Source organism: Enhydra lutris, unplaced genomic scaffold (genome assembly GCF_002288905.1).
Source record: "Enhydra lutris kenyoni isolate GAN:26980312 unplaced genomic scaffold, ASM228890v2 scaffoldscaffold3, whole genome shotgun sequence".
Lineage (NCBI taxonomy): Eukaryota > Metazoa > Chordata > Mammalia > Carnivora > Mustelidae > Enhydra > Enhydra lutris.
Window position 1 is genome coordinate 45,647,456 of NW_019154087.1, and position 13,120 is coordinate 45,660,575.

The window sequence follows — 13,120 nt, forward strand, 5'->3', positions numbered from 1 at the left end:
GTTCCACTGGTCTATGTGTCTGTTTTTATGCCAGTACCATGCTGTCTTGGTGATCACAGCTTTGTAGTAAAGCTTGAAATCAGGTAACGTGATGCCCTCAGTTTTATTTTTGTTTTTCAACATTTCCTTAGCAATTCAAGGTCTCTTCTGATTCCATACAAATTTTACGATTATTTGCTCCAGCTCTTTGAAAAATACCGGTGGAATTTTGATTGGAATGGAATTAAAAGTATAGATTGCTCTAGGCAGTATAGACATTTTAACAATGATTATTTTTCTGATCCAAGAGCATGAATTGGTCTTCCATCTTTTTGTGTCTTCTTCAATTTCTTTGATGAGTGTTCCGTAGTTCCTCGAGTACAGATCCTTTACTTCTTTGGTTAGGTTTATTCCCAGGTATCTTATGGTTCTTGGTGCTATAGTAAATGGAATCGATTCTCTCATTTCCCTTTCTGTATTTTCATTGTTAGTGTTTAAGAAAGCCACTGATTTCTGTACATTGACTTTGTATCCTGCCACGTTACTGAATTGCTGTATGAGTTCTAGTAGTTTGGGGATGGAGACTTTTGGGTTTTCCATACAAAGTATCATGTCATCTGTGAAGAGAGAGAGTTTGACTTCTTCATTGCCCATTTGGATACCTCTTATTTCTCTTTGTTGTCTGATTGCTGTTGCTAGGACTTCTAATACTATGTTGAACAAGAGTGGTGAGAGTGGGCATCCTTGTCGTGTTCCTGATCTCAATGGGAAGGCTGTGAGCTTTTTCCCATTGAGGATGATATTTGCTGTGGGTCTTTCATAGATAGATTTTATGAAGTTCAGGAATGTTCCCTCTATCCCTATGCTTTGAAGTGTTTTAATCAGGAATGGATGCTGGATTTTGTCAAATGCTTTTTCTGCATCAATTGAGAGGACCATGTGGTTCTTCTCTCTTCCCTTATTAATTTGTTCTATCACATTGAATAATTTGCGAATGTTGAACCATCCTTGTAGCCCAGGGATGAATCCCACCTGGTCATGGTGGATGATCTTTTTAATGTGCTGTTGGATCCTGTTTGCTAGGATCTTGTTGAGAATCTTAGTATCCATATTCATCAGTCCTATTGGTCTGAAACTCTCCTTTTTGGTGGGGTCTTTGCCTGGTTTGGGGATCAGGGTAATGCTGGCTTCATAGAAAGAGTCTGGAAGTTTTCCTTCTGCTTCAATATTTTGAAACAGCTTCAGGAGAATAGGTGTTATTTCTTCTTTGAAAGTTTGGTAGAATTCCCCAGGGAATCCGTCAGGCTCTTGTTTTTTGGGAGGTTTTTGATCACTGCTTCAGTCTTGTTACTAGATATCAGTCTATTCAGGTTGTCAAATTCTTCCTGGTTCAATTTTGGGAGTTTATAGTTTTCCAGGAATGCCTCCATTTCATCTAGGTTGCTTAACTTATTGGCATATAACTGTTGATAATACGTTCTGATGATTGTTTCTACTTCCTTGGTGTTAGTTGTGATCTTTCCCTTTTCATTCATAATTTTATTAATTTGAGCTTTCGCTCTTTTCTTTTGGATTAGTGTGGCCAATGGTTTATCGATCTTATTGATTCTTTCAAAAAACCAGCTTCTAGTTTCATTGATACGTTCTTCTCTATCTCTAGTTTCTATCTCATTGATCTCTGCTCTAATCTTGATTATTTCCCTTCTTATGTGTGGAGTTGGTTTAATTTGTTGTTGATTCTCCAGTTCTTTAAGGTGTACAGATAGCTGGTGTATTCTGGATTTTTCAATTTTTTTGAGGGAGGCTTGGATGGCTATGTATTTCCCCCTTAGGACGGCCTTTGCTGTATCCCATAGGTTTTGGGCCGAAGTGTCTCCATTCTCATTGGTTTCCATGAATTGTTTAAGTACTTCTTTGATCTCCTGGTTGATCCAAGCATTCTTAAGCAAGGTGGTCTTAGCTTCCAGGTGTTTGAGTTCCTTTGGAACTTTTCCTTGTGATTGAGCTCCAGTTTCAAAGCGTTGTGTTCTGAGAATATGCAGGGAATAATCTCAGTCTTTTGTTATCGCTTGAGCCCTGATTTGTGACCCAGTATGTGGTCTATTCTGGAGAAGGTCCCACGTGCACTTGAGAAGAATGAGTATTCTGTTTTTGTAGGATGGAATGTTCTGTATATATCTATGAGGTCCATCTGGTCCAATGTGTCATTCAATGCTCTTGTTTCTTTATTGATTTTCTGCTTGGATGATCTGTCTATTACTGAGAGAGGCGTGTTAAGATCTCCTACTATTAGTGTATTCATATCAATGTGACTCTTTATCTTGATTAATAGTTTTCTTATGTAATTGGCTGCTCCCATATTGGGGGCATAGATATTTACAATTGTTAGGTCATCTTGGTGGATAGTCCCTTTAAGAATTATGTAGTGTCCTTCTGTATCTCTGACTACAGTCTTTAGTTTAAAATCTAATTTATCTGATATGAGAATCGCTACCCCGGCCTTCTTTTGAGGCCCATTGGCATGAAAGATGCTTCTCCATCCCTTCACTTTCAGTCTGGGTGTATCCTTAGGTTCAAAATGGGTCTCTTGTAGACGACATATGGAATGATCCTGTCATTTTATCCAATCTGCAACCCTGTGTCGTTTTATGGGTGCGTTTAGGCTATTCACATTGAGAGTGATTATTAGATATGTTTTTATTGACATCGTGTTACCTTTGAAGTCTTTCTTTCTGTAGATTGTCTCCCTATTTGTGTTCAATGATATTCTTAGGATTTTTCCTCTTTTGTAGAACCCCCCCTTAATATTTCCTGCGGTGTTGGCTTGGTGGTTGCATACTCTTTAAAGCCTTGCCAGTCTTGGAAACTCTTTATCTCTCCATCCACTTTGAATGTCAGTCTTGCTGGATAAAGTATTCTTGGCTGCATGTTTTTCTCATTTAGTGCCCTTGAATATATCTTGCCAGCCCTTTTTGGCTTGCCAGGTTTCTGTGGACAGGTCTGATGTTATTCTGATGGGCTTTCCTCTGTACGTAAGGAGCTTCTTTGTCCTAGCTGCTTTCAAGAGAGCCTGTCTACAATTATGATTCCTCATTCTTACTATCAGGTGTCTCGAGGACTTTCAAGAATCTATTATCTTGGGGGGAGAACGTTCTGCCTCTTGTTTTCAGCCTCTTTTAACCTCAACCTCACTTAGAAGCACTTATTATTCCCATGGTTAATCACAGCCAGGCCCTCAATTTCCAGATCCTTAGCTCTTATAACACCTTTCTTCTGAGCAGTTCTGTTACTGTAGTTTCCTCCTTGACATTTCCACCAGAATGACACACTGGAATCCCTGCATGTCCAAAAGAGTCCACATTGCCTCCTACCCCATCCCAATAGCCCCTCCTTCTTCCTCTTGGGTCCTTAGTTACTAGGGCCATTGTCCAACAAAGCATTCAAACTTGAAATCGGAGTTATCCTTAATTCCATCCTCTCCTTTACTCCCCTTGTCAGATAGCCTACCAAGTCCCATAGAGTCTAATTCTGTACTGTCTCCCCCATCTGACCTTGTCTCTCTAGTGTCATTGCCATAGCTCTATTCCAGTCCCCACTGAGTTTGGCTTAATGTCATGGCTTGATGGCTTGCATGTTTCCAATTCACTCTGAATACTGCTCTTGGGAGGATCTCTTCAAAACACAGTTATGACCATATCATTTCCCTTCTTTGAATTTTCAGAAACTTTCCATTCACTACTGGGTATAATTTAAATTTAATAAAGTCTTTTTATAATTGGACCACTGCTTTCATTCCTGTTTCATCTATATCAACCCCCTTTTAATGTGTGACATTGTGACATAAAAAGAAATAAATTTGGTCTTTGTCCCTGGTTCCTAACACGGGAGCTTCTAAAACCCTGGAATTTCTACAGTAATAGAGGTGAAGGGATCAACTTTTGTTATTCACCATAAACCCCTTCAACCATACCTAGTTTATACTAATGAGATGACTCTTACTGAGGCCCTAGCTAGCTTCAGGAAGGGGGCTGGTTGCCAGGGGAAACATCTATGTGGTTAGAGGTTTGGAAATTTCACTCCAACCCCCCAGCTCTGGGAATTTAATCACCAATGTCTAGTGGTTTAATCAATCATTAAACTCCATAAACCCCCTGAATGACAGAGAGCTTCTAGATTGGTGAACACTCCATGTGCCAGGAGGGAAGGGTAGCATACCCCAATTTTATGGGGACAGAAGATCTTGCACTTAGTACCCTTCCAGATCTCACCCTTTGTATCTTTTTAAATGGTTATTCATTCATATCCTTCTAATGTCCTTTATAAGAAACTGGTAATAGCAGAGAAACTATTTTCATGAGTTCTGTGAGCCATTCTAGCAAATGATCAAACCTGAGGATGGGTTTGTGGGAACTCTGATTTTTAGGCCGTCCATATGAAGTACTGGAGGCCTAGGATTTTCTACTGGCATCTGAAGTGGGGGTAGTCTTGTGGGACAGAGCTCTTAATCTGTGGGATCTGTGCTAACTCCAGGTAGTTAGTGTCAGAATTGAATGGTGGTGTCCAGAGTAAGAAAATTGGCTGATGTGAAGAAAATCCCCCCACACATTTGATATCAGTAGTCCTGTGAGTAGAAAAGGATTGTAACCAACTACATTCTATGAAGTTCTTAAAATGTCCCATGCTCTTCCTGCCCTCTTGCCTTTATGTGTACTCTGGTTTTTGCCTGGAATATTCTTCAAGCATTTGTTCACCTTGTGAGCTACTGCTCTTTCATTAACATGTGGCTCAAGGTTTGTCTTTCCTGTGAAGCTTTCCTTGACATCCACAATATAGTTAGTTGTCTCTTGGACTGACTAGAGACCCTTGAACTAACTTTAATGATCTCACTCTGTATTGGAATTTAAAATAATAGATTTGGTTTTGGACATATGGCATTTTAGATGCCTGAGGTAGATCCATAGAGAAATACTCAGTTGGTAGTTATGCAAAGTCAAGACGCCTAAATCCTATGACATAAAGCAAATCCATCAAATCTAGGATTATGTGACTCCCTAAGAGCTGTTATTTCATCTTTGTAGGAGACATCTCTTTTCTCCCCCTTTTCCTGCATATTGGTTATTCTGTGGCTATGCTCATATCTGGGCTACAGATTAAATAAATTTGACAAATAAATGTCATGAATTAAATTGTCAAGTATTCCCCAAGTCCAGAGTTACAAAAACTTCTGAGAGAATATTGCTGATTTCATGCCCGCTTTTGCCCATTACCCATTTGTATTATCCTGTTTTTTCTCCATGATGTTTCTAGGCACAGTTTTGAGAAAGCTGTTCTTGGTCTCATTAACCCCATTAAAGAGGACTACCATATTTTGTTGTCACTAGGAGATCATTGCTAAAGTCAAGGCTCAGGGGTCCTGGCCAAAGGGCGGAAGAAACAGTTCTGAGCTGGTTATTCAAGCCAAAAGCACTGTACTTTTAGCAATTTTCTTTCCTTGGAAGAATGAAACAGTGCAGGCCATGATTTGTCTGGTTTCATTTCCATTTCAGGGAACAAACTATCTTTCCTTCTGCTTTTATTTAATTTTTCATTTTAGAAAACAATGTGGAGATTCCTTAAGAAATTAAATATAGAGCTACCGTATGACCCTGCAATTGCACCACTGGGTATTTACCCCAAAGATACAGATGTAGTGAAAAGAAGAGCCATCTGTACCTCAATGTTCATAGCAGCAATGGCCACAGTCACCAAACTATGGAAAGAACCGAGATGCCCTTCAATGGACGAATAGATAAAGAAGATATGGTACAGGGCACCTGGGTGGCTCAGTGGGGTAAGCCTCTGCCTTTAGCTCAGGTCATGATCTCAGGGTCTTGGGATCGAGTCCCGCATCGGGCTCTCTGCTTGGCAGGGAGCCTGCTTCCTCCTCTCTCTCTCTCTGCCTGCCTCTTTGCCTACTTGTGATCTTTCTCTGTCAAATAAATAAATCAAATCTTTAAAAAAAAAAAAAAAGAAGATATGGTCCATATATACTATGGAGTATTATGCCTCCATCAGAAAGGATGAATACCCAACTTTGGTATCAACATGGATGGGACGGGAAGAAATTATGCTAAGTGAAATAAGTTTAGCAGAGAGAGTCAATTATCATATGGTTTCACTTATTGGTGGAGCATAATGAATAACACAGAAGACATGGGGAGATGGAGCAGAGAAGTGAGTTGGGGGAAATTGGAGGGGGAAACGAACCAAGAGAGACTGTGGACTCTGAGAAACAAACTGAGGGTTTTGGAGGGCGGGTGGGGGGTGTGGTGTGCCTGGTGGTGGGTATTATGAAGGGCACGTATTGCATGGAGCACTGGGTGTGGTGCATAAACAATGAATTCTGGAACACTGAAAAGAAATTAAAAAAAATAGAAAAAATAGCTTTTAATTTTTTTCTTTAGTTTTCACCCCTTCAAATTGTGTTGCACAGCTTGCTACATAGTATGGACTTTAAAAAGTCTGTTGAGCTAAATTGGGATGAATCTTAAACTATGCTATGGCTGATTGTCTCATGATGGTACATTCTTACTTTGCACTCTCCACCTACAGGACTCCTATCTTGTATAAATATGCCTACAGAAAATTTCCATGGAAAGGATATTTATCCTTCACTATTGTGTCTGACTTATACTTCATTTGCCTATGATTGAGAGGAAATGAAGAGAAACTCCAAGTTTGTCTGCTCCTGTGTTGTCTGACACTGGAGGTCTCCCACGCATATTTGGAGGAAATAAATCCATTCCTCCAACCAACCTTGATTTGTAGCAGGCATTTGCTCCAAAGACATCTGGAAGGAAAATTCAGATTAAAATTGTTCATTGTCCTAAAGTCAGTCTCTTCTTACTATAATATTCTATATATGGGAACTATGGTCTATGTGGGAACATAGTCTGTGTTTATGTGACCCTTGACATTCCCATATGTTTGATCTCCTATCTCCAATGTACCACATTGTTCTTAGACATTCTCAGCTTATGAAAACTTATGGGGTTCATGACTTCTCTGGGTAGCCAACTTTGGCAATGAAGATGCCCAATGGTAGAGGAAATGGTCTCTCTCCTCAGACAATACAAAAAGCTGTATCCATTTGTGGTCACAACATAAAATACTCCCTGCAAATCCTTCAAACTTCTCATTTCACTCTTTTAATTCCAATTTTTTGGAACTTTTATTACTAAGATATTTCTTTAGTAAAACTCATCTAAATATTGGCTGTTTTCTATAGGAAAAATAATCAGTTATATCCATGAGGAATTTAATAATTCTTCTTGAGTCTCTCTTTTCATCCTGTAAATTAGAACCTTTCTAAAATTCTATTTAATCCACTGAATGGTTCCCTTGTTTTCAACTCCCTCTCACTCTCTGATGTCTTAAAGGTAATATTAAAAAAATACCTATAATCAATCATTCTCTGATTCCCTTAGTTATTTCTACTCACTCAGCAAACTTTCAAAGTGAAGTGAAATTAAATAAAATTTACAGGCACTGCCAAATTCCAAACCTGCTGACCTGGCCAAATAGACTTACGAAAATGTTCCCCAGTATAAACTTTAATTTTTTCCTATTGGTTAAAAATTCGTTCCAAAGGATGTCAGACAAATAATACAAAAGGAAACATTTTTAGGTTTAACTAATTAATATTTTAGATAAATCAAGATTCTTAGGATGGAGACCACTATTTGTTTAAACAAAGAAGCAGAAAAGTAAGTACCAAATGAACTCTTTAGAATATAGGATACACTTATAATGAACAAAAAATATATTCCATTAGAACCAGCCTTTTGTAGCTTTTCTAGCCCAAAGAGAGCAAATAGGTCATCCTTGTGAATTTATAGGTTAACTTGCAGTGGAAGTTTTTACCTGCTTTATTGTACTGATTGATCATAAGTCTTAGGCTGGACACTCAACAGGACAATTCTAACCAAAGAGGTTGGTTGGTAATCACTAGAGTTTTTCCCATGCCAGTGTTCAAAGCTCTGTTTATTTTTAGTCTCTGTTACATTTTCATCAGATATATGTTGTGTTCTTCCTGCTAAGAATAATAAACTCATTGCTCTGTGTATTTTTAAAGCAAAATAAATACTAATTTGTTATCCTGAAGATTGATGTTGGCATTATCATTATATGAATTGGAATAAAGAGCTTTGGATTTGGGGTTGCCAGTATCTTCTATCACTCAGTCTACTTGATTACTTAGAAAGGATAGGGCAAGTCATATTGGGAGAAGGAAAGAACAAAAGTCTTAAAATCTGATAAGGAGGACTTATCCTTATATGAAAGATATATGAAAATACAGCGAGCTAACATAGATCTAATAAGGGCCAGATTAGTCTTGATCTGATCTCAGTTTATTTGCATTGGAATGGGACAGTTTCATCAAATGAGTTTGGTTTTGAAATAATTGATTTAAAACAATAAGATATTTTAGTGGAATTTCAAATTGATTTAAAAAATACTTGGCTTAAACTCTTGGAAAGTAGGTCATATTCTTCTTTAAATGTTGTTCTTAAAAGTACAGTATATTATGTCTTGTTAGTGAATATCAGGAGAAACCTTGAATAGGATAATGGCAAGTCACTCCTTGGGTTTAGTTACCTCATGTGCAAAATGCAGTAAGCAACTAGATAATTTACAAAGTTCGTTTTAGCTAGCTGTATCAGTCTAATATGGTGCTGTGCCTGAGAGAGGAAAGCAAAACTAGGAAAATTTCCAAAGTAATGTAGGATTTAAAAGACCATTTTGCCTCTTGAGTGGGGGGAAATACCCCAAAAAGCATTATGGGGCATATTAGAGTTAAATACATAGATCACTGTTAACAGAATAACTGACATAGGGTTCCATCATATGAATTAAATCTGACTAAAAGATAGGCTGGAGGTGCCTGAGGTGGCTCAGTGGGTTAAGCCTCTATCTTCAGCTCAGGTCATGATCTCAGGATCCTGGAATCGAGCCCCACATCACGCTCACTCCTCAGCAGGGAGCCTGCTTCCCCTTCTCTCTCTGCCTGCCTCTCTGCCTACTTGTGTTCTCTCTCTCTTTCTCTGTCAAATAAATAAATAAATAAAATCTTAAAAAAAAAAAAAAAAGATAGGCTGAATTTGGATGTGTCCATAGCCCCAAAGAGAGGAGACTAGAGAGTTTCCTACTGCTACATTTTCTAAGCTAATCTTGATCCTATAGTTTATTGCGTGTTGACATCTTAAGGGTTCAAATATATCACAGGGGACAGAAACTCTACCTATGTCAACCAATAAGTTTAAAGTGTCATGCCAAGAGAAAGGTCATTGTTTGTTTGGGCTTCAGGGTGGATCACTGAAGTAATGGTTCTTGAGTAAAGAGATAATGCTAGACCAGAAATCCTGAGATAATGGGAGCAATTGCCCAGAGGGCTTTTTTCTCCCCCGACTTCCTCTGGTCTTTGTTGATCAGAAAAAGAGAATCAAGCTTGGACCAAAGACTACGGTTCATATTAAGAGGAAGAATCCTAGTTTTTCCATCTCTAATTTCTATGATTGTGCAAATCTAAATTAAAAACATTGGGAACATTCAATATGTTTGTCATGTATTTTTAAGCCACAGTAACAACTCAATGTAGTACATTATGTACAGAGAGAAGAAAAAGAATAGCTTAACACCAGCTTTATGAAATTAACTGGCTCCAAATAGAGAACTAGCCACCTGGTCTGGTTTCAAGTTTTTGCCTTAAATATTAATATTCTAAAAAGGAAAACCGATTCTGAAAAAGTCCAAGGAAATCAATGGTTCTTCCAGCGTATGCTTGTTTTACATAAACAACTTGCCTCTCGCAACATGAAAATAATTTTACATATGTTTACTTAATGAAATATGTTGTTTTGAAACAATCTTATTTCTTTCTCAATCCCCCATGATGTCCAGTCTATCCTCAAGCTCTCTCTATCTCAATATCTCTCTCTCCCTCTCTCTTTCTAGTAATAAGCTATTTTCCTGTTTTTACTATCTGGACCTGTATAGCCCCCAAATTTGATTATGCACTCAGCAATTCCAAGTACCTATTTGTGTGTGTGTGTATGTGTGTGTGTGTGTGAAGGGATGAACAAATATAAAATGTGATGATTAGTGTCATCATATGTTTAAAAAACAACAAGTACCCAGAACTTGAACAGCAAAGTGAATAGTGCTTCCATTGAAGCAGTCATCTTTGGAGATTAAATGTTTGGAATACAATGATGTCCCTGCTCTAAATAATTTTGGAATTTTTCTTTTGGAAAGTATGTCAACCAATGAATGGGAAATGCCAAAAAATTACTGTCCTGATTTTTTAGTCTTTCTTTTGTACTAAAATACATATTGCCCAGCTTGATCATCCATCTTGTTTGGCAGACCGAACTCCTTTATTAGTCAGGGTTGGGCAAGAAGCTTATTGCTTCTTACATAGTGTGTGTGTGTGTGTGTGTGTGTGTGTGTGTGTAAGAGACAGAGAGAGATTGAGGAGATTTTAATAAAGGATCTATTTACAGAAGATATGAATAAGAAATGGGAAACCAAAAAGAAATGGGGGAGTTCTTATGCTTCCTGGGCCTGAAAGGAATAAAAGGAGGGGTTTGCTATTAAAGTGCAGAAAGAGATATAGGTGAGAGCTCTCCCACTGGACTTGAGACCTTAAGGAAGAAGACAGCTGCATTTCTGAACTCATTCTCCTCTTTGCTTTCAAATACCTGATGGTGCTTCCCTTTGGCCAAACTTGAGAGAAAGCCAGAGAGCTAAGAAACCTTTATAGAGCCCATACAGATCAGTCCCTCAGGACACAGAGCAGAGTGGAGAGGCAAGGAGAATAGTTCTGGAGGAGCTAATGGAGAATATCCAGCACAGCCATTGATGACTTTCATCTGTTAACAGTAGTCCAAATCACTCCACTGAGGACTGTCAGGAGGATGGGGTAGCTTCCGAAGGAAATTCTAAGAGAAGCATCCCTTACCTAAACTGAGTATGTAAACTCCCTAGAAAAAGTATGCAGCCAACACAGGAAATGAATAGTGTTTTAGTTCATTCATTACAATTCAGCCTTATTTTTTCACAGCCATGTTTTGTCTTTTGACAGAAACACATTTGAATGGCTTTTGATGCATTCAGTCTACAATCTTTTTATAATCCTTATGGTAAAATATATGTATTCTTTATTGAGACTTCTAAAATCTTTTTTTTTTTTTAAGATTTTATTTATTTATTTGACAGACAGAGATCACAAGTAGGCAGAGAGGCAGGCAGAGAGAGAGGAAGGGAAGCAGGCTCCCTGCTGAGCAGAGAGCCCGATGCGGGACTCGATCCCAGGACCCTGAGATCATGACCCGAGCTGAAGGCAGCGGCTTAACCCACTGAGCCACCCAGGCGCCCCCCTTTATTGAGACTTCTAATAGAGAATGGAAAAATACAAAATGACAAATCAAAAGATATATATCTTTTCTTAATGGAGTTACCTGCATATATTGCTTATGTACATGAGTGAAATAAGGTCCTGAAAATCTGACAGGGATTGGGATTTGGGAAGGGGATTAAAGACAAAATTTAAATATGTTTATAATAATCCAGATATGCCTTCTATTGGCAGTTTTTACTTCATTGAACCTATTTTAATGCCTTGGAAAGCTCAGGGATGTTTTATTTTTGTTGGAAATTAGGAACATGGGCGGTAATCATGAGTGCCAAGAACAGAAAAGACAAATTATACTGAGCATGCTCTGGAAAACATTGGAAGTGTTGGTCCCCAAGCTTTGACTTGCTGGATTTGTGTGTGGATTACCTAACCAGACTTCTAATTCTCTCGTGTAGCCAGGTCATCTTTCATCCAAAATAGGAAATTGAACATTTTTTCCTATGAACATCATGTCAATTTTTGATCTTGGGAATCCATCAGTTATTATTCATGGTCACTATCATTGTCTATTGAATAACAGTGGGCTCAAACATTTTAAGTGAGATACCAGGAGAAAGTATTTATTGTACATTCTTTCAGCTGAATTGGCGCAGAATAAAATGTGTTACTAAAACTAGTCTTTGTCTCAGAAAACTCCAGGTTCAGATGGTTTCAGTGGGGAATTGTAGCTAATAAATATAAAGCTAATAATTAAAATTGTCATGAGCGCAGTGGCATCGTCACTGGGGGCAGGCAGAGCCTCCTGCAGGAAGGCGAAGAGAGGGTGCGCCTGCGCACCGTTCACCTCGCGCTTCTCGAAAAGCGTGAAGTTGGGCTCGAACCCGCCGCCGGGTCGGACGTACTTGAGGGAAATCAGGATCTCTTCGTTCTTAGCGTTCTCCTGATGCCCGAACTGGTTGCACGGGAAGCCGGGAAGCCGAGCACAACCAGGCCCCGGGGCCCGAGGCGCCGCTGCAGCTAGTTCATCTCGGTGTAGTCCCGGACCGTTGTGCCTCAGAGCGATGCCACATTCTCGATGAGCAGCACCTTACCCCGCAGGGAACCCAGGCTCAGGGGCTCCCTGCCGCCCAGCGGGCGCGCGGAGAAAGCATACACTGAGCGCGAGGCCGCCGTTGCAGCGGCGAGCGGAGCAGCACACATGGCTGGCTGGCTTCCCGACTAAATGCCGGTGTTTCACAAGCTTTTTCAGAAAATTGAGAGGACAGGAATACTTCCCAAGCTGTTTTATGAGGCCAACACCACCCCAATGCTAAAATGTGTCAAAAATATTACAAAAAAAAAAAAGCAAAACAAAGAAAATTGCAGACCAATATCACTCATGAACATAAATGTCAAATTTTTTTTTAAGATTTTTTTTTTTTAAGATTTTATTTATTTATTTGACAGAAATCACAAGTAGGTGGAGAGGCAGGCAGAGAGAGAGGAGAAAGCAAGCTCCCCGCTGAGCAGAGAGCCCGATGCGGGGCTCGATCCCAGGACCCTGGGATCATGACCTGAGCCGAAGGCAGAGGCTTTAACCCACTGAGCCACCCAGGTGCCCCATAAATGTCAAATTCTTAATAAAATTTGAGCATATTAAATCCAATCAATCACATTCAAGAAGATACTACATAAAAACAAAGTGGCAGTTATCCCAGAAATGCAAGGTTACTTTAATTATTCAAAATCAATGAATGTAATTCACCT

General features: G+C 39.1%; 1 pseudogene; it reads right to left on the reverse strand.

Moving 5' to 3' along the window:
• Positions 1–4,437: 4,437 nt before the first annotated feature.
• On the reverse strand, positions 4,438–12,574 carry LOC111152829 (annotated as a pseudogene).
• Between the last annotated feature and the right edge of the window lie 546 nt (positions 12,575–13,120).